At 45.3% G+C, this 25,701-nt stretch overlaps 1 protein-coding gene across 35 annotated transcripts in view; it reads left to right on the top strand.

Moving 5' to 3' along the window:
• The window catches only part of SORBS1 (sorbin and SH3 domain containing 1), a 231,905-nt gene that overhangs the window by 39,943 nt on the left and 166,261 nt on the right, over positions 1–25,701 (top strand). For all 35 annotated transcript variants that reach the window (XM_043475881.1, XM_043475889.1, XM_043475892.1 and 32 more), the window contains exon 2: positions 22,260–22,347. The gene's annotated coding sequence lies outside the window, so the exon portion shown is untranslated. The remainder of the gene's footprint in view (positions 1–22,259; positions 22,348–25,701) is intronic.

Consider the following 25,701-nt stretch of genomic DNA (forward strand, 5'->3'; position numbering starts at 1 on the left):
TTATAGGATCTTAGGATTAGAGGAGAGCATCCCTAAGATACTATATTTGAAAGCATTCTGTAGGCTTAGGTAAATGAATGTCACTTTTGTTGACTCACCATTATGCTTCATGTTAATAGCATACCATATTGGTTCTCAAACTTTAGCTGTATTAGAATCACCTTCAGGGCTCATTAAGCTACAGATTGCTAGGCTCCTTCTCCAGAATTTCTGATTCACTAGCTCTCTCTCCGGTGGGGTTAGAGGATTTGTATATCTAATACGTCCCCACACGATGCTGATGTTGCCATACTGGTGACCACACTTTGAGATCCACTGGCACATACTGTTCAGATCTGGAGCTGTTTGACTTTGCCACTGCCTCAGGCCTATCACCTCATGGCAAATAGATGGGGAAACAGTGGAAACAGTGGCAGACTTTATTTTTTTGGGCGCCAAAATTACTACAGGTGGTGACTGCAGCCATGAAATTAACAGATGCTTACTCCTTGGAAGGAAAGTTATGACCAACCTAGACAGCATATTAAAAAGCAGAGACATTACTTTGCCAACAAAGGCCCATCTAGACAAAGCTATGGTTTTTCCAGTAGTCATGTATGGATGTGAGAGTTGGACTATAAAGAAGCTGAGTGCTGAAGAATTGATGCTTTTGAACCGTGGTGTTGGAGAAGACTCTTGAGAGTCCCTTGGACTGCAAGGAGATCCAACCAGTCCATCCTAAAGGAGGTCAGTCCTGAGTGTTCATTGGAAGGACTGATGTTGAAGCTGAAACTCCAGTACTTTGGCCACCTGCTGCAAAGAGCTGGCTCATTTGAAAAGACCCTAATGCTGGGAAAGACTGAAGGTGGGAGGAGAAGGGGATGACAGAGAATGAGATGGTTGGATGGCATCACCGACTCAATGGACATGAGTTTGGGTAAACTCTGGGAGTTGGTGATGGACAGGGAGTCCTGGTGTGCTGCAGCCCATGGGGTTGCAAAGAGTCAGACACGACTGAGCAACTGAACTGAACAGAGACATGGGAAATAGTGTAGTTGTCAGTTCCAGGCCATGTGGTAGCTAGAGCTAAGTGGGCATTGGCCAGGTGGCTGTGATGTGTGGAGTTGGGTGGAAGCAACTTCACTGTTCCCTTGGATCCCTTTGGACTTGGTAGTTATGCTTCTCAGAACTGCGGTGTGTGGAGCAAAAGGTACTTATTGCAGGGTGCTTTGGGCCTAACTTGGACAGTCCCATCCACATTGGTGAGCTCCTCCATTCTTGAGGCTGGCCCAGGCCCACCCCCACTCCAGCCCTTTTTGGTGCCTGCAAAGAAATCACCTTCTTTCTTATGATCTTCCAAGGTTGCAGGGGTGGGAGAGTCTCCCTGCTGGGCTTTATGGCTCATCAGCACATTCTCTCTCTGTCTCTCTAAGAGACTCTGATTGTTCCAGCCTCTTCCCTCTCTTCACATGTATGGTTTCTGTTTAAACCTCTTTCCTAACTGAAGCAGCCAGCCTTTTCCTAAATTACCCCCATGTCAGAAGAGGACAGGCAGGAACAGGCTAGCAGCAATTCTCACACCTTGGGGGCCATGTTGAGTGTCTGGTTAAAAACGATTCCCTGGCCACGCCCTCAAAGACTTTGATTTCTCAGGTCTAGAGAGATTCCAGGGATTCTGATGCTTGCATCAGAGAATGATACTTAAGGAAATAATTAGAGATTTTAACCTGCTTTTTAGTCTGCTAACGTGTGATGGGCATCACTTTTATTCTAATCACCCCAGAGCCTCTGCTTGGCCATCTGTCCTCCTTAAAGTCTCCCCCTTTTGAATCTGTATTCCAGCCCCGGGAGACACTTGCGGTTGGAAGGGGAGGCAGTTTGCTTAACGGTTGCTTTCTTGGTCGACCAACAGATGACCTGGGTTTTGGCTTCTCGGAGTAGAAGAAAACCTCAGAACATTGGTTTTGTCCTCTAAGAGAGGTCTGTTCAGTTCGGTCGCTCAGTCATGTCCAACTCTTTGTGGCTCCATGGACTGCAGCATGCGAGGCCTCCCTGTCCATCACTGACTCCTAGAGCTTACTCAAACTCATGTCCATTGAGTCAGAGATGCCATCCAACCATCTCATCTTCTGTTGTCCCCTTCCCTCCTACCTTCAATCTTTCCCAGCATCAGGGTCTTTTCTAATGAGTCAGTTCTTCGAATCAGGTGGCCAAAGTATTGGAGCTTCAGGTTCAACATCAGTCTTTCCAATGAATATTCAGGGCTTATTTGGAGTGTATTTCCCAGTGCAAAGTCTAGGTGACCTTTGTAGCCCACATTTGCACCATTCTCACAACGTTTTGTGACTGATAATGGGTTTTTAAAATTTTCTTTATATGGCTATCTGGCGAGCTGTCACTGGACTGATTTTTTTTTTTTTTGGACTGATTTTTATCTCAAACTATAAACATCTTAGAAGCTATGATGTATGCATAGTGCTGGGCATACAGATATTTAATCAATGGTGGGGTAGGTAGGTTTTCCATGATGTTTCTGGGCTGTGGGTCACCCCTTGATCCTTACATTCAGCTCAGAACCATGGCAATAAGGGTCTTGAATTGGCTTGATCTCCACAGTGCCTCTTAGCTGGAAAGCCATTTTTAGTACAGGCTCTTGAGGATTGCTGTCATCAAATAGTATTTCCAAGGAGGGAGCCCCGGGCAAGTCTGGCCCCTAACCGAAGACCAAGGTTTTAACCAAAAATAGACCAACATCAGGAAGGGAGCTGGACAGACAACTCTTCCACTGCATCACTTGTTGGCAGAGGCTGCTGGCTATGACAGAGCTAGCCGGGCATCCACTATGGCATTGGATTACTCATAAGGCTGGTTGAGTATGAGTTTTTGTGTATGAAGGAGAAAGAGAAAAAGTCCTTACTTCAAACAGCATTCTTCCTGTGTCTCCCAAGGATATATTTTTGTCCTCTTAAATGTTTGTTTCTTTTTTCCACATAATAGTCAGTGTTCAAGATTGTGGAGAGGAAATTCAGGAAACGGCCCAAGAACCCAGTTTTCAAAAGGGCCTGGGCAAAGTCTCAGCATTTTCTAAAGGGCTCTTTCTCCTCTGCATCCCTTCTGCGGTGGCATGCCAGCTCCCTCCGGCAAGATGGCCGGGTGCTTGGCCCATGATTTGCTCTCAGTCTAAAGTAACTTTTTGGTTCACTCTAGTCCTTTTTAATTTGTAGCTTATTGCATCTGGGTTACTAAATTTACAATGAGACCATGGCAGCGATTCAGTACAACCACAGACCCAACTACAGAACTGAGAGAGTCCTTGGTGGATGAACCTGGCTAGCCCATGGAGATCTTGCAACCACGTGCTGCCAGGGTCTTAAGCCTGAGTCTGAATTTAATATTCTTCACCTTGCCTCGAAACTGCCATTGCAAAGCTCTTGGTTTTCCTCTGCTTCTCCACACGGCAAACTGAGGTGTGGCCAGTAGAGAGAGAAGGGCTTCCAGGGCCGAGGTGGATGGAACCATTTAAGTTCAAGGAGACTGATGAGGAAAGGAGTGGCGTTCTGATTGCATTTGTAAATGGGTTGGGAATAACACTGGCTGGGAAAACATTATCAAAAATCTGCAAAATCAACATTCTTTCTTCCTGATAAACATGAAAGCTCGGCAGCTGCACCTCCCTCTCACGTGTTTGGCCAACTGCTGTTCGGGACATTGTGCCTCCCTTGGCGGCATATGGGGGCTGATTGGAGCCAGGGTTGGCATCCCAGCTCTTTGCTGCATGGATCAGGGTGTTTCAATGCTCTCAAAATCTAGACAAGCTCAGGTTGTCACTGGACTTAAGGTGGGGCTAGGGGGGCAGGGGACAATACCCATCCATCCATGCATCCATCCAGGGCTACATAGACCCTTTGATAGCCCTCCATATTGCTAATCAGGTTTTTCGAGTTGAGACCCAGTGCAGGCACAAGGTGATCTTATTTAAAGTCAAAGACGATTCGTGGGTGACTTCTTTTCCATCAGGATCTTCACCCTTTTAGTCACCCCATAACCTCTGTTATACAAGAGGATTTTGTTTATTTCAGAGAATCGGCCCACACACAGGTTTGAAGCAAGTCCAAAAGGAACATTTGCCACCGTATAAAAATTTGTATCGTCTTGCTGCTCTTTGAGAACTGAACCACCTTGTGTCTAGTCGCCCCTCCACACCCCTCCCCCAGTTTCCTGCTTCATTTGCCAAAAAACTCACGGAATGGGAATTACTGGTATCTCTCTCAGAACAGGAGCAATGGCCTTTTTTCAGGAAATACACTTGGGGGAAAACAGAACTGCCTCATTTATGCTCCGTTCTTTCTTTAAAAGATATATTTTCATATATCTTCACAAGGAAGTGGCTTGGAACTGTTACCAAGAAGAATGCAGCAGTGACTAAGAACCCTTCTGAGTTACTAGAGTGCAAGCCTGTCAAATGGAATCTATTCCTTTCTTGACATGGACTCAGGGACCTGCAGTAGATGCTGTAACTACTGTGTATGTGACCCATGCCTGAGCTCAGTGAAGCATCTAAGGGGAAGGATCCCGTTAGGAGCCTAAAGCTAAAATGGAAGGTGAGGGCTGGATGATAAAGCTGCAGGTGAATTCACTGCTGGCAGGGTTATCACATCAGATTTGTATTTTCTGTGGGAGGCAGTCCTAGGATTGTGCCTGGTCAATATTTTTTTTCATCAGACCCTTGCAGCTGTTGAAGTCAGCTGTGTGAAATATGCAGTTCTCTTAGGGTTGGAAGAGAGAACTTACAGTTTTTCAGATTAATCTGAACTAGAAAGTTCTTTTAAGATGTATCTAACATCTGAGTTAGAGCTCTTGTAGGGGAGAGAAGACTCAAGACATTTTGAATGATCAGAGAAACATGCAGGTCCTTCTCAGAGGGATGGAGGAGTAGGTGGTTCTTTAGCTGGATACCCTGATGGTTTTAGGTTTGCCTTTTGGTGGTAGTTTAGTTGCTAAGTCATGTACGACTCTGGCGACCCTATGGGCCATAGCCTGCCAGGCTGCTCTGTCTGTGGGTTTCTCCAGGCAAGAACACTAGAATGGGTTGCTATTTCCTTCTCCAAGGGATCTTCCCCACCCAGCGATCAAACCCAAGTCTCCTGCATTGCAGATGGATTCTTTACTACTGAGCCATCAGGGAAGCCCAGGTTTGCCTTCTGAATCTATTGATGTCCTCACAGGGTGGGGTGCTGGGTGGGAGCCTGGCCCTTCCTCCTGCAGGTCCCCAGGGGAAGTGTGAGTTGACTTTGACTTTAGTCCTCCTCCCTGACTTTTCTGGGAAACCATCCCTTGCCCACACAAGGCCTGTTCTGTGCCTGCACTGGCTTTTCCAGACAGGGATCAAAGCTCTTATTTCTGAGGGTTTTCTAGTCAGACTTACAGCTGCCTTTGTTCAAAAAAAGAAAAAAAAAAAAAAGCAGGGGCCTTAGAAAATGGATGAATGGAATGTTTTATGTTCCTGTTTTAAAGACAATTCTGCAAATGCAAACAGTAATAAGAATATGACTTCAGTTCCATATTCCATCAGGTTTAGGGTGTCAGGGAGAATGGTATAGGTGTGAGACAAATGAAATAGGAAAGTGGGGTGGAGTGGGGAGGAGAGCTAGTGACAGTGGGCAGGGAGAGAGAAGCAAAGACACCCATGGGAAGAAGCAAGGCACATGGGCAGAGCTGGAAAACCCTCTGAGGTGAAACCAATTTTCAGTAAGGCTTTCACCCCACTGCTGCAATTTGATGTCTAAGAATTCTGAAAATTGCCACACCACTATCCAGAAAGTACTTTGTTTTTCCTTTGTAAATGCACCCTGTAGTCAAAATATGACAACCTGGCATGCCTGTCCTTAAAATCTTAATATTGACTAATAAAAGAGGCAAAGGCCTAAGTTACTTAATGCTTTAAAAAATAAAATGTTCTTTCTCTAAAATAAAACAGAAACCTTATGGTCATTGGGTAACTCCAAAGAGTTAAAGAAAATTCTCTTTTTATTGCTATATGTACCTATACACATGTATAAAAAGAAACTACCTCCAAATCATCCAGTGATTCTCTCTGGATAGTGATTGTATAATTATTTTTCCTCTTTCCCCACTTTTGGGAGGGGGTGTTACTTTCCAGTTTTTTCTTACAATGAACAATATTTCTTTAATCAAGAAAAAGTTATTAGAATATAATACTCTGTTAGTAAATATGGAGAAACAACAGTTAAATGTTATCGTTTCACTAAATTATTTAAGTTGGGAAATATATGCCTCCAAGGTACCCTAGTCCCACCCCCCTTTTCTTCTTTTTATAACTTGTAGTTTTGTCAAATTTACACATGCACATGGTTTCATATGTGCTTCCCAGGTGGCGCAGTGGTGAACAACCCATCTGCCAATGCAGGAGATGTAAGAGACCTGGGTTTGATCCCTGGGTCTAGAAGATCCCCTGGAGAAGGGCATGGCAACCCACTCCACTATTCTTGCCTGGCCAATCCCATGGACACAGGAACCAGGTGGGCTACAGTCCAGGGGGTCGCAAAGAGTTGGACACGACTGGAGCGACTAAACACACATGCACGCATGCATGGTTTCAAGAACCAGATAGGTCTTACAAGAACTGTTTACCGCCTTGCTTTCTACTGCCACGGCCCAATGGCAGTCACTTAAAAATCGTAGCCATCGTCTTTTGATATTCCACATTTTTTAACAGCTTGCATATTTTGCTCCTTCGAGGTATTATCTGTTGACTCCTCCTGAGGATTTTGCTCTTCTCCACCCTGTGTGCTGTGCCCCCACACACTTTATTTTCGGAGGAAAAAATCCTGTCTTCTCCAAAAGTCACAAATATCATGCCTTATCCTAAGGGACATGGAGGGTCCCTACGTGGAATAACATGCAAACCTTTTGGCCTTTTGTGATTTTGCCAATGAAACTTTAAAGTTTGTCCAAAATTCTAAGTTTTAGGTTTGAATTGGGCCATGTGTTGTTACTAGCTCCGTGGACCAACTGTAACCAAGGGCCAAGAAGCTGGGTTGAATTAGGCCATCTTCTGGATGTGGTTTTTTTTGACCAATAACTATTTTGTTACTCTGTTTTTACTGTAGAGTATAGAGAAAACACACCATCCTAGTTAATTGCAGGTCATTGTTTGCTGGACTTGGTTATTTTGGGGGTCTTAGGAGGCAACTTTCTTGAGCTCTGAGCTTCAGGACATTCTCAAGGAAGTGACTTCTGCCTATATTTGGTGATGTCCGGGGTTTGTGGGGCAAGGGCAGAGCTGCCTGTGTCCTGGGGACCCAGAGGGATCTGTATTAAGTGCTAAAAGTGCTGCCTTTTCCGGAAAAGCTGTTGCATATGGCTTGTGGACTCCCAAGTCTTGGCATTCCACTCTGTTTCCAGAGCCACCCACAGACACCTCTGAATTCTTTGTTCAGTCTTAGAGACCATTCTTCTGGGCCAGCCTGTCTCCTCCAGGCTGGGAAGTGACCCCCACCTCTTGCCCTTGCCTCTCTCTGTGGCCCTTCTGAGTTCTGGAAAAGACTTTACTGGAATCCATGCTAGTGATCTTGCCATCTTTCTCCTTAATGGGGAAAGAGGGAAGGCAACAGGGCAGTGCCCTCTGAAACGAAGACTGAATCTTAAAGTTGTGAGGGACCTTGGAAGCCACATTGTTTGTACAGCTCTGCTTCCATGCCTCCAGCAGTGAGAAGCTTGCTCACTCAAGGAGCTGCCCTGTTCCAATACTGGGTGCTCATCTATTGCAAAGTCCTTTCCTGTTGAACTAACAACCTTGTCTGAGATGTCCCTCCAGTAAACGGATGAGGGCAACCTTGAAACTTGTCAACAAATTATTCTTCCTATTTTTCTGGTGTAAGTGATATTGAAAGTGGTTTTAAGAGGCAGCCATGAAAGATGCTGGCAAAAAACATGTTTTCTAAGCATCGAGTGTGTTTGCCAGAGAGGTTCAGTTTTGTTTTTCTTTATTGTTATGATTTTGATTTATTTGCGTCTGATAGAATGGTATCAGTGACATGAGGAATAATTACATATCTTTTGAAATTCTAGCCTGGAACCCCACCAGGAACTGACCCAGATTTGTGCCAAGGAACACATCCTAGGTTTTGGGTTTTTTTTTTTCCAATGTGTGTTTAAAAAACAGTTGTTTGAAATGCTAGACTTTTTGATACTTAAAGAGCATTGTTTTAGTGGGTGGAGTTCTTGTTTGATCCTCTGAGTTTAAACTTCTTAGCTCAGGGGTGGCCACAGTGACCATCCTGTGTTGTGAGCTCAAGAGATCTCTGAGAGGCAGGTCTTACACATGTGTGTGTGTGTGTGTGCATGTGCCTTGTCTCCCTTTTGTCAACCAGTTCTAAACTTTTCTTGATTTTTACAGCTTTTACTGATCTTCAGACGTGCTGGCTATCTTAGGAAAGCCATGTAATATCATTCTTTAAAAATGATTTGACTTTGAGAAACAGGCAGCAATAGATCAACATGGTAATTCTGGGTGTTGGATTATCATTTCCTTTTAGATTTCCTTTTGTTTTCCCGGCTTTATAGGATGAACATGTATTACTTTTATATTGAAGGAAATTATTTGGGAAGGCATGGTTGCTTCCAAACTTACTCCTCGTCTGCCAGCGAGGTAACAAGGTGGAGGACGCAAGAAGGATAACAGATTGGAACGTGGAGATGGTGGGAGCCGGGGCTGCCCTGGGAACTGGTATTCTCCAGTCTCTCTTACTGTCAAAAAAAGTGCCTCTTTTATTTTTACATGTATTTATTTTTCTTTGACATGTCCCTTGCTTTAAAAGATTTCATCTGAGCCAACATCGTGCTTGTTAAATAGTAATTCCCTCATTGTTGATCAAAGACTGAATGCCTATTAGCGAGTTACTGGGTTATTTTGTGAAGTGGTGCTATTCCAACTGAGGGTAAAGCTGTGATGTTTGAGGTCCTTCATTAGGTGCTGTGTTCTCCACCTTCATTGCTGCCTAAGGTGGGCTGGGGTTCTGCAGTTAGAACTCTTCTGTATTTTGGGTTCAGGACCCTGTGTGTCCCTCTGGTACTGGTAGTTCTTCCCCACAAGCCTGCCTTGACTTTGTTTTTAATACAACACGTGAACAACAGTAGGACAGTAAGGGTCCGTGGCTGTGCTAACCTTTGTCTGCCTCCTCCTTCGTCATCCTCATCCTCCTCATGGTCATAAAGCTGAGTGAGCATTTACAGTGTGCCGGATATGTGTTAAATGTCTGCACTGATGACCTCATTTGACCCTCATAACTCCTCTGAAGCAAGGATTGTTAATTAGGCCCCCCCCCCCATTTTATTGACGGGGAAGCTGAGACTCAGAGGTTGAGTAACTTGTCCAAGGTCGTGAGGCCAGAGAGCTGTAAAGCCAGGACCTGAGTAGCTTCCCATCTCTCATACTTTTATCTCTTTCCTCCTCAAACTTTTCTTTCTGGGCCAGGACCTCAGCTTCGGAACTTCTTGACGTCCTATCACCTTGGGTGAAGTATATCACCTTGTTGTGTACCTGGAATTAGTTGTTTCTCTCTTCACATCTCCCTAGCAGGAGGTATAGGAAAGATGGTCAGACCTGGGATGGAGGGGGGCCTGGGCCACAGCACCTGTAGCCCTCCTCCTGCACCCCAATGGGTCAGGACAGAGTGGGCTTATTCCCAGCTATGTAGAAACTGGAGTTGGGATCTGGTTTTGTCCTTTTTAATTTCCCACTGTTAGGGTGGGGGCCTTACAGGTCTGAGAAGGCATTTCCCAGCCACAGAAATGCTTATTCAATTCACCAGAGTTCTTTTTTTCCGGCTATCCACAGGTAGGAAGCATAGAAAGCCTCACATCCCTTCCTTCTGGAACAGTGAGGAAGTCTTAGGAAGCTAGGGGAGAAACTTCCCACAGGATGACCTCGGTTCCATTCCAAGGATAGCATGTGGAAGAGGGTTGACGCTAATTTTTATTGGGTCTGAGAAGCTGATGAAAACTTTGTGGACTCTTCCCCAGAAAAAGTACAGTGATAATAACTATAACATTTATGTGGTTATAGGCATTGTACTAAGTACTTAGGTGTATCGCCTTCTTGAATCCTTCTCATAACCCTGTGAGGTGTTGAGTTCTATTATCCCTATTCTACAGATGAGGAGACTGAGGCCCTGAGATGCTTAATGACTTGCCCGTGGATGTGCATTTAGAAAGTGGTAAGATTTGCATAGGATTTCAGTGGGACCCCAGGATCTGGGGTACCTCAGTCCTAGAGTACAAGTCACCATCTGCATTGCTGAAAGATGGGATACGTGTACACATGTAACGGGGTATTAGATGGATACCAGCCCCTGCAGCTGGTGGTGACCCTGCTTGTCAAGGAGGTGGAGGAAGGAGAGGTGGCTCCTGGCTCCCCCTTTACAGAATCCTCCCCCATCCTCTTAGACCACTTAGGTGCATCTGCGTGGAGTTTCTAAGTGTCCAAGCTTTGCAGGGCTCCCACACAGTTTTTTTTACTGGCATTTAACAGTCGGTGTGGAGTCAGACATCTGGGCTTCTCTCCTGGTTCTGCCTCTCTGAGCTCAGTGACTTGGGGAGTCATACTGCTCATTTGCCAATGAGGGAGCTTGAAGAACTCTGACTTTCATTAGGACAAGGAAGGGTCTCACCGCTGTGGGAGGAAGGCAATGCTCTTAATGTGTCTTCAGTGTGGTCCATTAGCAAGAAGCCTACTCAAGGTACAGCGTGCATGTTGTTCTGGTGTTTTAGGGCTAGAAACGGACCTATAACTCTGACCACGCTTGTAGCTCTAGAAGGTACAGTGAGTACTTTCACAGAGCGACAGTGATCATAGTAATTAAGATTTTTGGATTTGTTTGTACTCCTCGTCCTGCCTGCTTTTCCATTCTGTTCTCTACCTGGTCATGACCCCCATGGCAGGTATCCTTAAAATCAGAGAACTGTGGAACATCAGTGCTGGAAAGGAACACTGATCACCTATGACCAGTCTTCTCAGTTTGCAGGCGTGGAAATAGGCTGAGAGAGGTATAGGAAGTTGCCCAACGTTACACAGCGAATCCTTGGCGGAGCCAGGCTATAGGCTGGCGTTCTTTCAGTTGTGCCTGCCCAACGGCTGTCCTATCTCTCTTCATACCTTATTCTTGAACAGACATAACTCCTCATCAGTTTTGACCTTGTACAGCTCTTATCCCCTCTGCTTGTTTCCTTGAAAGCAGAGGCTGGGTCATTCTCATCATAGTTTCTCCCTCTTCCTACTCACTGCTTCTGATGCTGCCTCTGTGCGTGGTGAACGAAGGAACAAAGCCATTGCATAAACAGAGCTATCTCTGAAGCCCTTTATATGGTGCTCGGACCCCTGTTCCACACACTCAAGGTCATGGTAACTTCTCCAACCACCAGGATGACTCTCTGCTGTAGATAGAGAAGGGGGAGTTCCGAGGTCTCTATGTGGTACTTTTCCCCATTCATAAAATGATGGATATACACAGTCAACGTGTGCTGGACACTTTTAGAGGTCAAGGTGGGCTGGCTTCTTTGTGGCTGTGCTGGGGCTGTCTCTCCAGCAGAGGTATTAGTATAATCTGGGCATAAATAAAGAGCATCTTTTCTGAAGTTGGGCTGGCTGATTTAAGGGGTAACATTTAACACTCCTTGGCCATGTGCCACTGTGAGTGAGTGTTCATGGACTTTCTCTTCTCTCTGCTAAACAGGATTGTTGTCCATTACTCAGCCTTCCCAGTTACCCTACCTTTTAAGGAGAATTTTCTCCTGGTTAGCTCAGTTCCTGGGCCTTTTTCATGTAGAGAAAATGAGTGGAGGCTGTGCTGGAGAACTGAGAGATGGGTCAGTCAGAGTTTGTGTGAGTGTGTGTGTGTGAATGTGTGCGAGGAGGGCTTGTATTTGTGTCTGAAAAGGCCCAATACTTGTGGTGAGAAGAAGAAACAGAGGCTAAAGAAAAGGAGAGGGAAAGTGTGTACAAGCTGGGGGTTGGAGGGAGATGAAGAGGACAATCTATAGACGGGTGGCTACTGGCTGTGTATGGGATACTAAGTGGTAGAGAAGGAGGAGGGGTTTTAAAGATGTTTTCCAATATATTAAGAATTGCATTCTCTCCCACTGGCATTCAAGAGATCAATAACATCTTGAATTTTGTTTGGACTGGATTGTAATTGTGATTATGTGATTATGACTCCCAAGTGAAGATGAGGCTACATGGAGACAGTTATGTTCATGCTACTCCGGCGTGTTCTATCTGGGAGATGGAGGCCAACTATGGGGCAGAAGAATGTGAGACGCAGACTTGGGGGGAGTGATCTAGCAAAATGCTCTGTGGTTGGGGTGCAGGGGCCTAGGGCTAATGTGCCAGAGTCAGCGTGTAGTTTGTATTACAATGAACAAACCCTGGATCATTTTCCTGCATTGAAAGTTAAAAAAATGTATCAAGAGTTTTCAGATTTGGTGCTTATTCACTTTGTACCCTATTTCCAAAAAAAATATGAGACAGTTCAGACTCAGTGGGGAAAATGCAGTGATTCATTCACGTAGTGTTTTTTTTTCCCCCATAGAGAGATTTGCCCTAAGAAGGAAGAACATGTTGAGTTTCATGGTCATATTTTACTGACAGAAATACTGGGAAGGATATTTAAATTTTTGTTCTTCAAGAAATTACTCTTTTGTACTGGTTTGAGATGGAGATGGCTTAGCACAGAGGAGGTTTTTAATCCAAGGGATAGAGCAGTGACTGTTTGGTTGAGATAAAGTGCTGTCTTCTGCCAGTGTCCCTCCTGGGGTTGGATTGATCCATGTGCTCTGCTGTCTAGTGTTTGTGTTCATTAAGATGACTTCTTCCAGTGACTGAAGGTACCAGAAGAATAAAACGGCTGCTGGAACTTGCAGGTTTGTGCATGGACATCCTGGCCCCTTTCTGGGCTCCTAGGAACACAGGAGAAACACTTCTGCAGAAAAGCATGAAGGGTTGGCCTGACGTCCAGAAGGTTCTAGCAAACATTGGTGTTTTGGGGACCAGGCAAGGACAGAAAGAAGACCTGCCCTGGTCCCTCTTGTATGTTGCTGGTGGAAGTGCTAAGCAACCTTGTTTTTTTGGCCCAGTTGCCAAGCATTTGGGGACTTTGAAGTTGTCTGTATTTTGGATCTTCTTAAAGGATCTTGTGTAAAGGCAGGGAGTTCCAGCTGCCTCCTGGTGTTTGAAACAGTGTCCAGGGCAGATAGTCATTTCCCATCTAGCTTTACAAGATGTCAAGAAAGTAGCCCTCTGCTGCGGAAGGGTCCTAGCCAGCTCCTGGCCTCTCCATGGGCCACACCGCCCTCAGGCTGGCCCTTTGACTGTGGACGGGGGAGGTCCCAAGGCAGCCCTGACGGTACTGGTCACAGCTCCTCAGCCATGTCAGCTTCTCAGAGGGGCTCATAGGCCAAGGTTCTTACAAGTAATGGGCTTACCTGGTCCCCTACCAAGTGGACAGTCAGAAACTCTGGGTGGGGGAAGGTTGGGGCTCCACAGGTGATTCCTTTGTACCCTCTGGATGGAGAGCCAAGCCATCTGCAGTCCCAGCCAGAGACCCTGGGTTCAAATTTTATAGACTTAAAGAAGTCAGGGAAGACGGGCACAAGTGTTGAGTACCAGTTTTAGGAAGACATCAGTCTGGTGCTTCCAGTTACTCTTGTTTTACTCCCCTGGGCCCAGTGTGCTGGGTGTTCTCGTGCCTGTATCCGGTGAGGAACTGAGCTTCAGAGACATCGAGAACCTGCTGAGTATCATGTACTTGGAAGGCCTTGACAGGCCTGACCAGAGCCCTCATTTTTTCCATTAGGATTCTAATCCCCACCCTAGAACGTTGAGTGTGGATGAGTAATAGATGTGAATCGTATGTGCCATTTAAGATTTTCTAATCCTCCAATTAAAACTAAATTAAAAAATGTTCTAGTAGCCACACTAAAAAGGTAAAAAGAAATGAAATTAATTTTAACTGTATACTTGTAAATCTGGGCTTCCCGGATGGTGCTAGTGGTAAAGAACCCGCCTGCCAGTGCAGGAGACATAAGAGACACAGGTTCCATCCCCGGGTTGGGAACATCCCCTGGAGAAGGGCATGGCAACCCACTCCAGTTTTCTTGCCTGGAGAATCCCATGGTCAGAGGAGTCTGGTGGGCTGCATTTCATGCAGTCACACAGAATCAGACACGACTGAAGTGCTTAGCACGCATGCTTGTTTTAACCCAGTGTATTTAAATGTTATTTCAATATATAATCAGTACTTTTAAAAAATCAGTGAGGTATTTTATGTTCTTTTTCCATACCAAGTCTTCAAAATCCAGTGTGTATGTTCCCTTTACATCTCAGTTCACACCAGGCACATTTCAAGGGCTCAATGGCCACATGTGGCTAGTGACTGCCTTACAGGACCACACAGCTCTGGCATCTCCTGGCTGGAGAGATGTGTTCTGCCCGGGTGCCGAGGTTAGTGAGGGGTTTTTCTAAATAGTTTCAAAATGCCAAGGGATGAATCAGTGCTGTGCCTGTCTGCAAGAGTGTCACCTGAGGAGCATCGTCTAGAGCCCCAGCTGACTCTGTAGCCTGATTGGAAACTACTGCTCTAAAAACATTCACTGGGCAGTTCACCGGGGCTCTGTGCCTTGGCCTCACCCCCTTTCAGACACTTGCATTCCAAGCACGTTCCTTTTGGGAGGTGGTGGTGGAGGTGTGATGGGAAAGGTGGGGGAAGGCATGCCCCAAGGGCCTTTTCCCTCCCCTGCTGAACAGAACTGCCATTTCAGTGGAAAAACAAAATCCTGCTTATATATCTGGGTGTGATCATGCGTACGAGGTAGAACCTTCTCTTTTGGTGGCTGAGGGCAGCATCCTGTGTTCTCAGGAAAGGTGAGATGAGAGAACCAAAATATTGATATTTAGGGCAGAAGGGGATACTGTGTGTTTAAACTGCGTTCTTTTCCAGTGGTTTGGTTTTTAAATTTATTTGCTGACTTAGAGTAAAAACTTTGATCCTCGAAAGTTACAATCCAGGGTCCAAACCTCAAGTGCCTCAGGCTGGGCAGGTAACATGCCATGAAGGGTGGAGGGGTTTCAAGTCCAAACTTACGGGAATGTTTTTCACTAAAATGTGGCAGTCTCCCTTTTTTCTGGAATTAGAGAAGACCCTCTTGGCCTTTCATTTCCCTGCTTTTGATAGAGAAATATTTCTAGGAGAAAATGCAGTGCAGGCACCCCGAGGAATAGCAACTGACCCTTGGCTTTGGTGTTTAGGGAGATCTGAGAGCTGTGCCCATCTGAGGGGGAACAGTCACTGCACAGCCCCCTCTGCTGTTGTCTTGGAACCTAGTATCACCAGATCGTGCCATTTTTAAGGAGAAACCACAAAGCTAGAGTATGTCAAAGGTAAAAATTTTTGAGATTTTTAAAAGAATTTTAAAACTTAGAAATACAGACTCATAGGAAGTTACCCCTCCTTCTCCCCACCGCAAAAGATGCAGGGTCTTGTGTGCCCTTCCGCCCAGTGGTAACATCTTACATAACTAGCCCAGCATCCAAACCAGGAAGTAGGCACTGCTGCAGTCTGCTGTCCTTATTCGGATCTCACCAGTTTATAGATGCACTCATTTATGTGTGTGTGCGCGAGGTGATTTAATTTAGTGCACCTTGACTAAGTACCACCCATGTGCCAGGTTTAAGGCCAACAGGGATGAGTTAGATTGGACCCCAAAGATCAAGGGACAGTCGGTCGGGGGAAACAGACTAAAGGATTTCAGGATATATCGCCCTGGGATAGAGGGGAAGGGCCCTGGGTACAACCAAAGGGACCTTGAGAGACAAGAGAGGGCTAACAGCTACTAAGGCCGCAGAGGGAGCTGCCTGAACAAAGGTTTATTTATATTTTTAAATTTTTGTTTAGCTGTTTTTGGCTGTGCTGGGTCTTGGTTGCTGCATACCGGCTTTTTCTAGTTGCGGCGCCCAGGCTTCTCATTGCACTGGCTTCTCTTGTTGCAGAGCATGGGCTCTGGGACCCGTGGGCTTCCGTTGTTACGGCATGTGGGCTCTATGGCCTGGGCTCAATAATTGCAGTACATGGACTTAGTTGCTCTGCATCATGTGGGATCTTAGTTCCCAGACCAGGGATCGAACCTACATTCCCTGCTTTTCAAGGTGGATTCTTAACTACTGGACCACCCGGGAAGCCCTTGAGCAAAGGTTTATTAGACTTTAGGCCTGGTGGAGCCACACAGCTGAGCCGTGAGCTGAGTGGTGGTGTGGAGTTGCATGGAAAGCTGGGTATTGGAGAGATGAACTGGAAGAGTCTCCTTGTAGGTGGCCCAAGGCTCGTTCCCTGTGAGTCTCTGCATTTGCTCCTCCTTCTGTCTGCAAAGCTCTTTCCCTGTCTCTTCTTGTGGCTGGGATTTTTCTCACCAGGGAGAACTCAGGTCATATATCATTTCTTAACTAAGCTTAGCCCTGACTACCTAACTTCAATCCCACCAGCAAAAACTACTTTCAATCCATAATTATCTTATTTATCCCATCCTGGGAGCAGAAATATTGCCTGACTTGTTCATTGTCAAGATTTTCCCTGGGGGCCCCCAAATCCGAACAAGTATCTTGTGGAGATATCTTGTCTTAGGAGTGGATGGGAAGAAAGGAGGGTCCCACCACCTCTGGGAGAAAGGAGAGCATATCCCAGTGGAAGAAAGTATGAAGTCACTGTGAGTCATTTAAATAAAGTAGGTGTGCTTTTTTTTTTTTTTAAGGGAGCTAAAAATCATTTTGCTATTTTTTGACTAATTTTATTCTACTTTAAGAGCTTTGTGTCATTCAGAGAACTTGGAAACTTCGTTCTCCTTCCTACTGAATCTGTGGAGTAGGTGGGAAAGCTATAAAAAGCTCCCAAAGATTTCTTTCTTCTGCCACTGGGTGTGGAAGGGGGACAGTGGGGCAATAAGACCAGGGGTGAGCAGTGTTTGGGACATAGGAGCCACCTGAGTATTGAGCATCTTGGAAGCTTCAGTGGCATTCAGGTCCTGAGGGTGTGGCACTGGACCCAGTGGGATTTGCTCTGAGAAGTAGGGAAGTGCTTTCATAGGTAAAAACAGTTCGTTTTGTCTATGTTAAAGACATCTTAAAGTAATAAATGCAATATGATTTTAAAAATCTGCACAAAAAGGAAAGATAATCGTTGTGGTTTGTTTCTCTCCTGAACTGGTCAGCCTTAAGGCCAGCTGGGGATTGATTTTTCTCCCCTGGACCATCTGGGTTTATTGATGGAGGAGCTGGAGTTTGTGAGGGTGGAGAGTTTCCCAAGAGCTTGGGAAGAAAGCTGGGCCTTGGAGTTCGAGTTACCTTCAGTGGACACTCCTGCGTGCCAGGCTTTGGAGGGGTGTGTGCAGAGGGGGTAGAGCCAGGATCTGGGTGAATGTCATGGGCAGGATGCCTCAAGGTCAGGTGGGAGTTAGGACACACACGAATGAAGTAGCAGGGGTTGGGGAGGGCATGAAACCAGAATTCCAGGCAATAGTTAGGGACCCAGAAGTTTATAGGAGCTGAAGAGTAATAGGAAACAGCTCTGGCAATCAAGCAGTCCCAGAAATTTGAAGCTGTGTCACATCATGCCTCATAGCCAGAATTATGATCAGATTCCTGGTGGGAGATAGGAGCCAGGCCCCACCATCCCTCTAAGGCAAAGGACAGGTGCTTTGAGCATCAGGTTGAGGGTTAGGAGGTCCATTAGGAACCTCAGATTGCATGTCTTGACTCTTCTCTCCTCATCACCTGGTAAAACTTTCCTTGCTGACATCAGCCTTTGCAGTTGAACTTGACCTTGGGAATACAACTGGATTAGTGCTTTACCAATCCTACACTGACCTTCTGAGCAAGGTCCTTCCTAGTCTACTGAATTAGTGGACTAATTGATGGATGTGACTAATTAGATTCCAGAGGCCAGTGGCAAGACTGAGCGGTTAGGGAATGGATTGACTTGGTCATCCTTCAGTTGGAAGGCATGAAATTTGTGGTATACATTGAAGGAACCTAGAGGGGTTGAAGTCACTATTGGGATTCAGTGATCACCAGTCAAGCAAACAAAAGAGCTTAAACAACAACACAAAGACAAAACAGACATCAGCATGGATCCTTATCCATATGTTAGTGGGAAAACAATATAAAAATAAGTGATTTGTGCTCTGAAGGAGAGATATGTGGTAGTTATGAGAGCATGTATCCAGAGAGGCTTTTGTTGGTCCAGAGTTGGTTGGGTGGTCTGGATTCGTGTTGAGTAGGAATGAAGGTGGCCAGGGTGACTGTCCCAACATCCAGGATTGTTCCATGTTCTTGGGTTGGGCTCGAGATGAGGATATAGATGAGGGAGCTGATGGTTCAGGGTATTTGGCAGGGCTTTGAGCAACTCTTGTGATGTCTTTTGGAGGGTTAGGTCAGAGAAGGCTCTTGTTTTATGCAAGGATATAAGGTTCTGCAAGAAATTTTGGATTGCTTATCCCCCCAGAAGCATCTTGTGCTTTTGCTAGACTTCCTGCCCAACTGGACCCTTCCAGATTTGCATATGGCCAGAGAGGAGAGCCCTTAGACTGAAGGGGCTGCTTGTCTCCTTGTTCTGGTAAAGGATACGATGGATTGCTGCTGGGCCTTGCAGCCAGGGAGACTGACCTTGGTCAGCTGTGGTTTTCTCCGGTGCTGGGCTGTCTGAAGGTCACCCGGTAGCATCTGTTGATGTCAGGGAAGAGATCTGTCTAGGCTGGTCCATTCAGGAAACAGGTTTACTCCGATCTGTCATCCTTGTGGTACATAGCATTTACTTTGCCATTCTTGGCTTGAGATTGTTCAGGCCGTTTCTTGACCACAAGTAGGAATCTGGGAAGAGAAGTGCTGGGCCAGCTTGGCAGGTTTCCAGGCGGCACATCGATCTGCAGTGTCCTGCTCTTTGGTGGGCAGTAGGGACCTGATCAGAGTACTATGTGCCTTGGAGCTGTTCCTCAAAGGCCATGTTGGTGACCAGATGCTCCCAGACCCTTTGCTCTGTCAGGGTGAGCTGACACAGGTGTAAAAGGGCTCAGATCTGCTGAGACTGGACAGCTCCAGTAGTCTGGGTGCCCTGGCACTGGGTCATGGTATACAGGGATTAGCGCAGAGAGGGAGGCTGGCTTCGTTTACCCAGTTGCCATCCTGGCTGCTGCCATTTTATCTTTATTTAAAGTAAAAAGGAGTTAAGTGATCGTGGTGAAAGTATGAGGTAGGGGTAGTAAGTAAACAGACTAAGGATGTGCAACTCTCCCAAAGCCTGCATTCTTAAATCCTGCCAGAAAGATGCTCAACTAATGACCTTGACATTGTTCTGAAGGGTGAAAGGTTGTTCTGGAAAAAGGTGAAAGGTAATCCTTTTCCAAATGAGTATCAGAGTCTGGGCATCAGAATCACCTATATAATTCCTAGACCTCCAAACCAGAGATTCTGATTTGATAGGTCTGAGGCCCAAGAAGCTGTTTTCGTTTTCTAAGTGATTCTAATTTTCAGCCAGATTTGGGAACCTGCCCAGCAGGTACAGATCCAGAGATGCGTCCTTGTTTCCTTGTACAGACCTTGACCCTGAACCCTAACCATGGCCGTGTATCTGGCCTTCATTCCTCTTCTTGTCCCTTTCGAAAAGCTTGTCTTTGGGGGATGCTGCCCTGACTTTGCCACACCTGGATCAGGGCTGGAGGCTCCTCTCTTTCTTATCCTTGAAGAAAGGGGGACCTCCACTTGGGCATTTTTTTCCTTTTTTTTCATTGGAGGATTATTGCCTTGCAATATTGTATTGGCCTCTGCCATACATCAGCATGAATTGGCCATAGGCATACCTGTGTCCCTTCCCTCCTGAACTCCCCTCCCGTGTCCCTCCCCACCCCTCCCCTCTCGGCTGTCACAGAGCACTGGGTTGAGCTCCCTGTGTCCACAGCAAATTCCCACTGGCTGTTTACATATGGTGTATTTACATATTTACATATGGCGAGGTATGTGTCTCCGTGCTCTTCTCTCAAATCATCCCACCCTCTCCTTCCTGCACTGTGTTCACAAGTCTGTTCTCTATGTCTGTGTCTCCACTGCTGCCCTGCAAATACTTTGGCATTTTGATGGGCAGATATTTTGGAACGCTTTCTCACAAAACTTGCTGCCTGAGTCTCGACTGCACAGTAGATTCTGGCTATAGAAATCCAGGTCTCGAGGTAGAGACAGGACCATCCTGTGATGGCACAGGGAAAAATCTGTTTACTGTCTTCTCAGACATCATGGAGGCTCTGGAAATACAAGAAGGTTGAGTGTTTCTACCCCTTTGTTTCTAGGGTCCTGCAGACTCTGGGACAGCATTGATTGCCCTCAGGGAGCGACAGATGGGCATTGCCTGGCAGTGGGGCTGAAACTAGCGGCATTTTTGATCTGGCCACTTGGCAAGGTCAACTTTCAAGAGTGTACCTGTGGGCTGTGCATCAAGTCTTGATAGATGCTGGGTCAGGTGGCATAAGGTGGAGTTTTTTAAGACCTGTAAGATAAGGTCTGGACAGTGTAAATCGAAGGGGCTGTTCATAATTTTTGCTCCAGCCCACACTGTCCCTGTCAGTCCCACCTCCCCTTGGCTCGCCCCCTGCCTGACGCACTCCGATTCCTGCTTCAGGCTTTCCTCTGACCCCCGGCCATGTTAGCATGCATCTCTTCCCCTCAGTTGCACTAGGAGCCCCTACTCAGGGCTCCCATCCACCTGCGTCTCTCCTCTTTACACTCACCGGTTGTTTTAGAAGTCTTTGAGTGTCTGAATCTCTTGCCCAGACAGAACCTCTTCATGTATCCATCACCTCGCCTGCTGCCTGGCGTGTAATAGGACTCAGTAAATACCTGCTGAGTGAGAGAATCAATACATTCTTTGAGGGGATGATATAAATAACTCCCTTTGTGACCTTATAGTTGAACATTGTTCATTTATTACAGTGCTTGTACCTGTATGTAAGCTTATGGATAGCCTTGTATTCTAGATGCATATTCAGGGACATTTTTCTAGCATAAAGAGTGTTTCAGACAGTTTGGAACGTTACACAAGTACTTTTGAAGTAGCCAATTCATGGTATTTGTGTACTTAAAGCAGCACAATTTTATTGAAAATGTCACATTAGAAAACAGGCCCATAGGGGACCTGATATAACTTACTCTTATATTCTTTGGCAAATGAAGGTATGGCAAGCATTTTAGTACAGAGTAGGTTGGCTACTTCAACTGTTTCCTTAAATTGAGTATTTAGCTTTGAGAGAAACACATACCTACCCCTGTGTGTATGTGTGTGTATATATATATAAAATTGACTTTTTGCTTTGTAATAGAAGACTGCTGTGCAGGGGGGCATAGTGGAAGTCCTGGGTTGAACCTCAGTTCTAGAGACAGAGCCAGTTTTAACTGTGGGAGTAGGTAAGTCAGTTTCTTGCTTTCACTTACGTAAAATGGGAGTGGCATTCTTGTTCAGGGGATGCAAACGTCTACAGAAATGAGGTCTTATAACTTAAGTTGCTGTATGTGCTTATACCTTTCTTTCCCCCTCTTAGAGCTCAACCCCTTAGAACAAAATTTTCCACTTTTGTTAGAATCACAGGGAGAGGGAAATATTTCTGTATCTCGAACAAAGTAACACAAGGACAGTGATCACCCCAGCTTTTGTTTGTGTTGAGACGCTAGGGAGCGATAGGGACTGTGGCATATGGGAATAGCCAAGCCTGCCTATGAAGGGCAGCTGTTTCTTAGCACCAGCTGATTATTTTAAGACATGAACAGGGGCCATGTTGACAGATCCTCTCTTTTTTGAAAAGAGAAGTCAGAAATCTGGGATTTTACCTGACAGTTCTTAATTTTTAAGTTTTTGGCTCAAATTTTCTAAACATATCCTGCAGATTACTATAATACCTGTACAGGCTAGAGGTGACCCACTTGTCATCTGTCATAGATGGTCTCAGGATCTTCTTTCTGCCTGAGATCCATCGGTTCTCATGGGACCTTTTCAGCCAGTGAACTAAAGATTTGGCTTCTACTAGGGGAGGTCAGGGTGAGAAGGAAGTGGGGCTGGAAGATGAGGAGGGAGACTTTGAGTCTAAACAGGGTGCCTAGCCATTGGCATTTGGAAGGCCTCCTTGGAGGGAGGCCACAGATTGCCTGATTCAGATGTCTTGTATGTTTGTCATTGCAGGAGTGGCATTTGTTGGAAGAGTTTGTGAGACCTTCTCCCTGCTCAGAGCCCCAGGACCAATGCATCTTTCCAGCACCTTACACCACTGGTGAATATTTGTTTTATTTTATTTGTTGCTGCTGCTGCTACAATGGAGGGACATATTTTCAGTGGACTATAGAATGGGATTTTCAGAGAACCACGCTGTGTTTTTTGTCATAGAAGGAAGGAAACTGGGACTGGCCTAGGCATATATGAGTTCTGCTACCTACCTGGTTCTGCTATTTATTGTGCATTTTTTGACCTCCCTGGGCCTGAAGACAGTGAAATGACTCCTGCTCTGCTAAAAGATTATGTGAGAATGCTTCCAAGGGAATAAAATACTGAGCAAATATGGAGTAATCCTATTTGGTTCTGAGATGTAGAGCCGGGTGATTCTGTGCTAACAAGTTGAGAAGTGAACGCGTATGTTAGAAACGGATTTTTAAACACATATTTCGAGTCCTCCAGAGTGGTTCTTCAAGGGATTTGCATTTTCATTTTTTTCCTTCCTACCACTCCAGCTGCCATTTTTAAGAAAGATAAATTAACTCTGTTTCACAATTACCTTCATTTTTATTTGCCATCAGATAATTTCACACTTAACAAATGTTCTTCCGCTTTCCAAAAGAAACTTAATTACTCATCACAGCAGGTAAATGTCTTGCATCTGTGGCAGCTGAAAGAGGCAAATATATGTCCTTAACACCAGTGTGTTCTAATGCTAAGAGTGCTTGGAGGCATACTAGCTAGTCGATGGTGAAGGTCTCACGTGAGTTCTGAGCTGGGGGGACCATGAGCCAGGAAGGCAATATGACCCATGTGTCTTGATTCCAGCCATTCTTTATTGATTGAGAGAAGCTGGTTTGTTTGCTGCTGACTACCTGGTCCACTCCTAACTAGGTGAATCAGATGCTCTTATGACCCAGTGAGACATGACCTGGAGGCATGGCCACTTGGGGAGTATGCAGGTTGCTGGGGTGGGGCTGGAAAGAAGGGCAGTTGGTCAGGCCCAAGGTTAGGGACCCAACTGAAAGGTTAGGGAGGCTGACTGTCCCCATTACTGTGCCTAAAGGGACACAGTGGACATTCTGGCTTCCTCTGAGTCCCATCTTTTAGGAAGAGGTCTATGGTGGAGTCCTCGTGGAAGCAGGTGGTCTCAGGTGGGTAGGACACTTCCTTCGTTCAATAAACATGTATGAATGCCCACTCTGTGCCAAGGCACTGCCCTGGGCACTGGGGACTCAGAGGACTGAAGCTTGGATTTGAGTGGGGTGACAAGAATGTGACTTCCATGAGGGCAGGGATCTTATTCACTGCTCTCTACCCAGCTCCTAGAAGAGCACCTTGTACATAAATGTGGTGGATGCTCATGAATAAATGTTTTGTGAATGAAGGAAATAACTAAATAGATAATAAAATTTCAGGGAGTGATAAGTGCTATAAAAGAAGAGAGGAGTTCTTTTTAACATCAAAAGCATTTTGTGTTGGGGTATAGCCAATGAACAATCTTGTGATAGTTTCAAGTGAACAGTGAAGGGACTCAATCATACATGTGCATGTATCCATTCTTCCCCAAACCTGAGGGGTTCCTTTTGAAAGAGGTCTGAGAAGGTCTTTGTTTGGAGAGGGGTGGGTAGAAACTGAGTGCAGAGATCTGAATGTAGTGAAGAAATCTGGGGAGAAGTGGTTAGCAGAGGAAACAGAAGGCAAAAGGAAAGGCCTTGGTGTAGGCTGAGCTTGGCAGGATAGAGCGACAGGAAGGCAGCCAGTCTGGCTGGCCTTGAGCTGGAAAGTGGTTATGGGGAGCAGAGTGATATGAAATGAGGTCAGTGGTAGATCTTATAGGCATGATAAAGAGTTGAGATTTACTCCAAAACCTTGTGTGTGACTGGATACCTTTTGAGAAGTTTGAGTAAAATAGTGATATGATCTTCTTTGAGCTTTAAAATTATTTCTCTGGGTTCTGAATGGAGAATAGACTTTTGGGGGCAAGAATAGAATCGGTGTGACCTGTAGGTGGCCCTTCTGGTCTAGGCAAGAGATAGGGGCATGGCTTGGATTAACTTGGTGAATATAAAATGATGTGATCTGGTCAAGCTCAGGGTATATTTTGAAGGTAGAACTTGCTGGATTGAGTGTGTGGTATGAGCAAAAAGAAAAGTGGGTAAGTCCAGTGTTTTTGGCTAGGTGAATGGTATTGTTATTTACTAAGATGGGGAACAGAGAAGGAGGTTTGGGGAGGACCCTGAGAGTTTCATTTGGGCATATTAAGTTTGAAATGCCCTTTCAATATTCATAGAGATTTAGAAATTCAGAGTTGGCTGGAGCTGGAAATGGTACCTTTGAGAGTCATCAGCATGTAGATGGTATTTGAAGCTATGAGACTGGAGATGATGATTCAGGGAGAGAAAGAAGGGATAGGTAGAATTTGGACAAAGAAAAGAAAGGCAAAGTGTTGATTTTCCATATAAAACTCGTACTAAGAAGTGAATGAAGACACATCTCTAATGAATAAGGGATTTGTTCAGTCGCCAAATCATGTCTGACTGTTAGCTACCCCATGGGCGGCAGCACGCTATGCTTCCCTGTCCTGCCCCGCACCATCTCGCAGAATTTGCCCAAGTTCATGTCCATTGAACTAGTGATGCCATCCAACCATCTCATCCTCTGTCATCCTCTTTTCCTTCTGCTTTCTATCTTTCCCAGCATCAGGGTATAAACTGCTGAATAAGGGATAAGTTCATGTAATACAAATATAAATGACTCAAGTGAGATGACATGAAAATAGTAATAAAGCCTCACCTTATGTTTTTTTTAAAAAAATGAAAATACTGTGACTCCTCCAAATCAAGAAAATTAGTTTTAGAATTGCATGATTTAAAATCTGGCCAGCTTGGAGAAGGAAATGGCAACCCACTCCAGTATTCTTGCCTGGAAAAGTCCATGGACAGAGGAGCCTGGCGGGCTGCAGTCCATGGGGTTACATGACTGAGCATGTGTGCATGAGGGTGGAGGGAGAAGAGTTGGTAGCAATAAAGTGGGAGAACTAAAAATAATAATAATAATAAATTTAAAAAAATATAAAATAAAATCTGGCCAGCTGAGTGAATTATAAACTGCATTTATGCAAGTGGCACATGGCTGTCTTTGGCTAGCAAGCAGAAGGATCCAGCATCCTTTGCCAGTAATAGCCTGTAAGTTACACTGTTCTTTACATGCACTAGAACTTCTACAAGCTATTTTGATGAAGTTTAATTCACTGTTAGTTAATACATTGCAAATTTTTTTCATTCTCTGATCACACTCAAAATTTTATTAAATGAAGGTTTGCTAAATGGAAAACAGTCCCTGAAAATCAGTAATTTGGCAGTGAAAGTTGTGATATAATTTTATGAAAAAGCCAAACAGACAACCTTGATTT

This window comes from Cervus canadensis, chromosome 8 (genome assembly GCF_019320065.1).
Source record: "Cervus canadensis isolate Bull #8, Minnesota chromosome 8, ASM1932006v1, whole genome shotgun sequence".
Classification (NCBI taxonomy): domain Eukaryota; kingdom Metazoa; phylum Chordata; class Mammalia; order Artiodactyla; family Cervidae; genus Cervus; species Cervus canadensis.